We start from the raw sequence: 7,236 nt of genomic DNA on the forward strand, positions 1-7,236 counted from the left end.
GCTTTGTAATATGGTTTTAAATCAGGAAATGTGATGTCTCCAGGTTTGTCCTTCTTTCTCAAGATTGCTTTGGCTATTCAGTTTCTTTTGTAGTTTCTTTTTTTTTTTTTTAAGGAAGATTAGCCCTGAGCTAACTGCTGCCAATCCTCCTCTTTTTGCTGAGGAAGACTGGCCCTGAGCTAACATCTGTGCCCGTCTTCCTCTACTTTATATGTGGGACACCTGCCACTGCATGGCTTGACAAGCAGTGCATAAGTCCACACCTGGGATCCGAACTGGTGAATCCCAGGTCACTGAATGAGAACATGAGAACTTAACCGCTGTGCCACCAGGCTGGCCCCTCTTCTGCAGTTTCATTTGAAATTTAGGATTGTTTTTTCTACTTCTCTGAAAAATGCCGCTGGAATTTTGATAGAGATTGCAGTGAATATGTAGATTCCTTTGGGTTGTATGGACCTTTTAACAATGTTAGTCCTTTGAATCTACGAACAAGAGGTATCTTTCCATTTACTTGTGCTTTCTTCAATTTTTTTCATCAGTCATGTAGTTTTCTGTGGACAGATCTTTCACCTCCTTAGTTAAACTTATTTCTATGTATTTTATTGTTTTTGATGCTATCTGAATGAGATTGTTTTCTTTATTTCTTTTTCAGATGTTTTGCTGTTATTGATAGAAACACAACTGATTTCTATATGTTAATTTTGTATCCTGCAATTTACCAAATTTGTTGATTAGTTCTAACAGTGTTTTGGTGATCTTTAGGTTTTCCATGTATAAGATCATGTTATCTGCAACAGAGACAACTTTCTTCTTCCTTTCCAATTTAGATGACCTTTATTTCTTTTTCTGGCGTAATTGCTCTGGCTAGGCCTTGCAGTACTACACTGAATAGGCCTGGTGGGAGGAGACACCCTTGTCTTGTTCCTGATCTTAGAGGAAAAGCTTTCAACCTTGCATCGAGTGTAATGTTAGCTATGGGCTTGTCCCTATGACCTTTACTATGTTGAGTTATGTTTCTTCTATACACACTTTGTTGAGAATTTCCATCATAAAAGATGCTGAATTTTGTCAAATCCTTTTTCTGCTTCTATTGAGATAATCATTTGATTTTTATCTTTCGTTCTATGAATGTGGTCTATCACACTTATTGATTTACCTGTGTTAAACCATCATTGCATCCCAGGGATAAATCCCACTTGATCATGGTGTATGATCCTTTTCATGTGCTCTTGAATTCAGTTTTCTAATATTTTGTTAAGAATTTTTGCATCTATATTCATCAGGGATGTTGGCCTGTAGTTTTCTTTTCTTGTAGAGTCTTCACCTGGCTTGGGTATCAGGGTAATAGTGGCCTCACAAAATTTTAGGAGTGTCCCCTCCTTTTCAATTTTTTGGAAGAGTTTGAGAAGGATTGGCCTTAATTTTCCTAACATGTTCAGCCGAATTCACCAGGGAAACCAACTGCTCCTGGGCTTTTCTTTGTTGGAGATTTTTGATTACTGATTCAAACTCTTTACTTGTTATTTGTCTGTTCAGATTTTCTATTTCTTCCTTGATTCAATCTTAGTAGGTTGTATAATTCTAGGAATTTATCCATTTCTTCTAGGTTACCCAATTTCTTGGCACATAGTTGTTCATAATAGCCTCCTATGATCCTTTGTATTTCTGTAGTATCAGTTGTAATGTCTTCTCCTTCATTTCTGATTTTATTTGAGTCTTCTCTCTTTTTTCTGTAGTCTAACTAAAGGTTTGTTAATTTTGTTTATCTTTTCAAAAAACCAGCTCTCAGTTTCATTGATCTTTTCTATTGTTTTTCTGATCTCTGTTTCATTTATTTCTGCTCTGATGTTTGTTATTTCCTTCCTTCTGCTAACTGTGGGCTTAGTTTGTTCTTCTTTTTCTAAGACCTGATTTACTTCTATATATGGTTGCTCTGCCTGGTATATTGACCCTGAATGGGAAGGAGGAATAGATTTGAAGTAGGGAGGCCCACCAGAATGGATTAGGTGAGAGATGATGGGGGCATGGACTAGAGTGGTGGCAGTAAAGATGACAAAAACTCACTAATTTGTTATTGGAGGTGAGAGAAAATTTGGAGTAACATAATGTGTGTAAAAATAGCTTTTTCAATTTTTACTTGCAGCTCCTCTGTGTCCTTAGAACACAGACACAAACTCCTGAGGGCTACCTAGGGGAAGAATCCAAGTCACAGCCATGGCATGCTCATAGTCCACCTCCCCTCCTGTCCCATCTAGGGACGGAGGCAGTGTTACTAAACTGACTCCTGTCACAACTTGCTTCACGAGGCATAAGATCTTTCCCAGAGTCCCCAAGGACGTGCACAGCAACTCACCAGAGGTGCTCAGACACAACTCCAACCTTGGACTCATGTCTACACTCCAAACAAATATCTCTGGAATGAGCAAATTAGTTACCATAGGAGTTACAGCTCATGTTCCGCCCTCAGTTGGAGGTAACATTAAGTAAAAGCTGGTGCTATGAAACGTATCTAACGGAAAGAACACTGGTGAACATCCGGGTTCTTGACTGTGGCTTTGACAGGCTATGTAATTTCAGGAAAATAAGTTTATTTCTCTGGGTTTCAGGCTTGTTATCTGATATATCTATAGAACAAGACGACATTTTACCTCTCATGTTCTGGGATTCTATGGATGAATTAACTAGTAAAACATTTTGATAGACCAAACGCATCCTTACCTTGCCCATAAAGATATCATAATATTTGTATCTAGACTGCTCTGCTAGTTTAGTAATCACATCAATAACATCAACCCAATATATTTTCTTCGCATGAGCTTATGTAGCTACTAGTGGTTCATTCTCGTTCCTTCTCACTGTCCAATTGCACACTGTTTAACAGTTGTAGAGGTGTAGAGGGGATCGCTGCCCTGTTTGGTCAGTGAGACTAGGGGACTCCTCTGAATTCCATGATATTATGAAGACGAGGAAAGTTTTTCAGAAAGGAAACGTCATCATACGCTTTACACTAGAATTACATGTGGCGTTGACAGGGGCAGCCCTATGAGGAGATAGACATGTATTCACTTAATTTCTCTCCTCTTGATCTGTAACATCCCTAATCAACCTAACGGTAAATTAGGACACCTTGAATTATCAGTCATAGGATTATGACATGAAAGTTTAAATGAGAGATAGGTCAAGATAACATCATTATTGGGACATTATATTCAATATGATAAAAAAAAGTTTGTGTTCGTTTATGAGTTACCATTGATGCCTGTAATGCAAAGAGAGGCTGATCTTTAATGGGCACATTGATGTTCTGCATATAATAGAGGTTCAATAAATACTCGTGAGTTCATTCCCTTCTCTCTCAGTGCCCGTTATGTGAAAATCCGTAACAACTTTCTCTTATTCCAGCAGTTTGGTCCAAGCAAAAATCTGTGTTTCTTGATGAAGAAATAGGCTCACTTTATTTGACAATGAGAATAAGGTAATTTACTGAGATTCCTTTTTCCATTGGCTGCTAAGAAAGTCAGAGATAAATTTGTTCCCAATTATAACAATTATCCTTAGCCTAGGATTTCTGGCAAGATTAGTCTTCCTCCCTCTTCATTACATAACTCATATTCATTTTATCTTTATTTAAATGTACCTATTTTACCTCTATTTTAGTATATACTGTTCTATGCTTATGAGAACTAGGTTTATTATTTAGAACTGTTTTGGCTTCAAGTGACAGGAAACCAGTTCAAACTAGATTGAAGGGAAAATATCAGGGTTAGAATGAAACAGCTTATACTAAACCTGGTTTAAAATTCCTGAACCATAGTGATACTAATACAAATGAAACTAACTATAAACATTTTTTAAATTACACAGTGTATACATAATGGATCAAAGAATACATTGTTCATGCTTATTAGGATATGTTAACATTCTTTCACTTACTTTTTGTATATTTACTAACAACGTTTATTGTCCAGCTTTTTGTTAATTATTCTAAGAAAGATGGACTAAGTTTGAACATCTCTCTCCTTATGGAGTTAGTAATCTAAATGAGATTATCACACATTGAGAAATAAATGTATAGTTTGATCATGTCCTGTATGTGATTAATCAGGGTTTTCCAGAGAAACACAACCAATAGGATATATATGCATATACATAGATAAAGAGAAATTTAAGAAATTGGCTCATGTGATTATAGGAGTGGCAGGTTAGAGACCCAGGGAAAAGCTGATGTTGTAGTTTGAGTCTGAGAGCAGTCTGAAGGCAGACTCTCTCTTCCTCCAGGGATGTCAGCCTTTTTTCTCTTAAGGCTTTCAACTGATCGGATGAGGCCCCCCACCCACATTATGGAAAGTAATCTGTTTTATTCAAAGTCTACTGATTTACATGTTAACTCATCTAAAAAATACCTTCACAATGACATTTAGACTGGTGTTTGACCAAATATCTGGGTACCATGGCATAGCAAGTTGACAAATAAAATTAATCATCACAGGTATTTTAATTGATATCTTATGGGTCTTAGTTTACCCCAAAACGTCTAGTACTGCCTTGCAAATAACAGATACTCAAAAAATGTTTGTTAAGTCACTAATTGGAAATCATATTAGCTCTGCTGTGAAATTTTTATCATACCTTATTGTCTTTATTTTAGAATATATATGGTATTTGAAATCATAGTTTGTACGTTTAGGAAAGTAAATAGAAATTTAGCAATTTCCGAAAGTAGGACAATTTAGATCTGTTCCATTTTGTGGCATGATTCATAAAATGTGTATAATGCCCATCCAAAGATTATGATCTTTATTGGTACAAGGTGGCATTCTAAGGCGTCATGAAAACAAAAGTATGTTGTGTGCATTTGTTCATATTTTCAATACTGTTATCTTTAATTCTAAACAGTGCTGACACTGCTGATGATTAATGATGCTGTATACATGTGAAAACACCAAGATATGAACAATGGTCTCTTCCACATAAGGCATGTATAAAGTCTATAAACAGAGTCTGAAAATCTATTCTGTGGCTGTGAGAGCCTTCTCAACTCACATTCTGCCCAAAGCCCTAGCTTTAAGGAGACCATTTTGAAGTGACTACTCCATCCAGACTTGTACTTACCTCTCAGCACATCAGATAAAGCACATTATCAGTAGGAGTACTTCAGTAATTACTATTATAAGCAATAATAACTACTAACATTGATAGTTCTTTTACAGTTTATTATATACTTCCATTTCTATTTTCTCACTTCATCCTTTAAGGGCAGTGTTATTGTCGTCATCGCCCCCGTTTTATAGATGAGGAAACTAACTTGGAGAAGTTAAGTGACTCCCCTAAGTCACAGAGTTAATGAGGAACAGAGCTAAAACTGGACTCAGGCAAGAATGACAGTCGAAATATTTAACACTGGGTATGACTTCGGAACCAACCAATCAGAACAAACATTGACCTTCATATGTCAATGTGTTCCTTAAATATCAACCTGAATCCAGGGATTATCACTCTAAACGGTATTGTCTATCCCATGCTCCACCGGCCTCTCTTTTTCCTCTACAGCAATAATCTGAGAGCATAGAAGATCTTTGCAAGTCCCTCTGGAGCTTATGCCACAGGAGCTCCAACTCAGACCAACCTCAGAGTTCTTGTGGGGAAAGTTTGTCTGAAGATCTTTTCCCTAACAAACCTATTCCACCGGAGCTCTGGCTCCACAATGCCAAAGCAACCAGGTAAGTGGGGAAAGTTAGTCAATCTGTCTGCCTTTTCTATCACACCTACCAGTATGACTGTTTACTTATTTTTACTAGAATTATTATGTCAACAGGTTATTTTGACCTCTAATAGACACAGGTCTAAGGGGAAAGTTGAGAAAAATGGATAAAGTGTAGTCACATCATGACAACTAATTGCTGACTGAGCAACAGTCGGACCAACAGAGTATTATGAAGTCAACGTGTATTAATTAACACTCCCCTCCTTCTGCACACACTTTCTAGGCATCCTTCAAACTCCACTACCCAACAATGAGGCATCCCATGTAGCCCCAAACTAGGTTTACCTGCTCTAAAGCCCATTTCTTCAGGATCCTTAAGTGACTAACCCTCATTAATTCAGGCATTCAATTACTTTACTCAACCATCATTTATTTACAACTCAGCAATGTGCTAGATCCAGATGTGTTATAAAATCAAATAAGACACAATTATTACCCTCTAGGAGTCTGGTGGGGGAGATAGCAAAATAAATTAATGACCACACGCAGTGGGACACGTGTTATACCAGAGGTTACAGGTCATGCTCTGAGCAAAAAGATGATATGGCTAGACATGCCCTAAAGATCAATTCTTTTCTCATGAAGATCTATAATATATGGCGTCAAAGCTGTGACCCAAAAGAGAGAGTATTTCAGCACAGTAGAGAGTATTTCAAGAGGGGAAAGGGTCTTTGTGTGCCCCTCCAGTTACTCCATCTGCATAGCTTTTGGCTCCTCTCTGTATAGCACTAATTGTAAAGAGCACTTGCCACTTTTTTTCTCTTAGTATTCAAATTCACAAAGAGACAAATGACTTGTGTGGTGACCATGAAAAATAAGCCTCTCAGATCTCCTGCTGTAAGGAGCATACTTGACTGAAAACTCAGAGCTGCCACACCTCTGGATCCACCACTACATTCTTTGAGGCCACATTTCCTCCAGGCTGCTTACAGTGAATGACTGAGCATGGCAGGGGTGCTAGGGCAGGCTCATTCCTACAGGACATGGGACCCTACAGTGGGTGGTTTTGGCTCAAAAACTCCTCACTGATCTGGTCAAAACTTTGTTAGAACTGAGCTGTGGTGTGAGTCTCTTCTTACCCGGGACCCCACCTTCCCCCTCTCTTTTCACAGGTATCAGACCTGCACTGAAGCCTGAGACTTTCCTTGCCTACAGCTGCTTTATCCCCCTTTATCTTTCACAGGTGTTTTCGCCAATAAACCTCTTGCATGTCTAATCCTGTGTTTCCGTCTGCCTCTCAGAGGACCCGAATTAACATGGACAATAACAACACGGACAATTAGAACTTCACGAGCTACCATCACTGGAAATTTTGGAAACAAACTAGCTACCCTCCCGCATATCTTGACTTGACTGTAAGAAAAACAAGAATTGAGCCAACTGAGCACATTATTTTGAAGAGGATAACAACTATATTTAATTTTTTGCTGATGCTAGAGTGCTGGATGTTTCCCTCCAAATCCACTTTCTCT

The sequence above is a fragment of the Equus asinus genome, chromosome 5, assembly GCF_041296235.1.
Source record: "Equus asinus isolate D_3611 breed Donkey chromosome 5, EquAss-T2T_v2, whole genome shotgun sequence".
In the NCBI taxonomy this organism is placed as follows: Eukaryota; Metazoa; Chordata; class Mammalia; order Perissodactyla; family Equidae; genus Equus; species Equus asinus.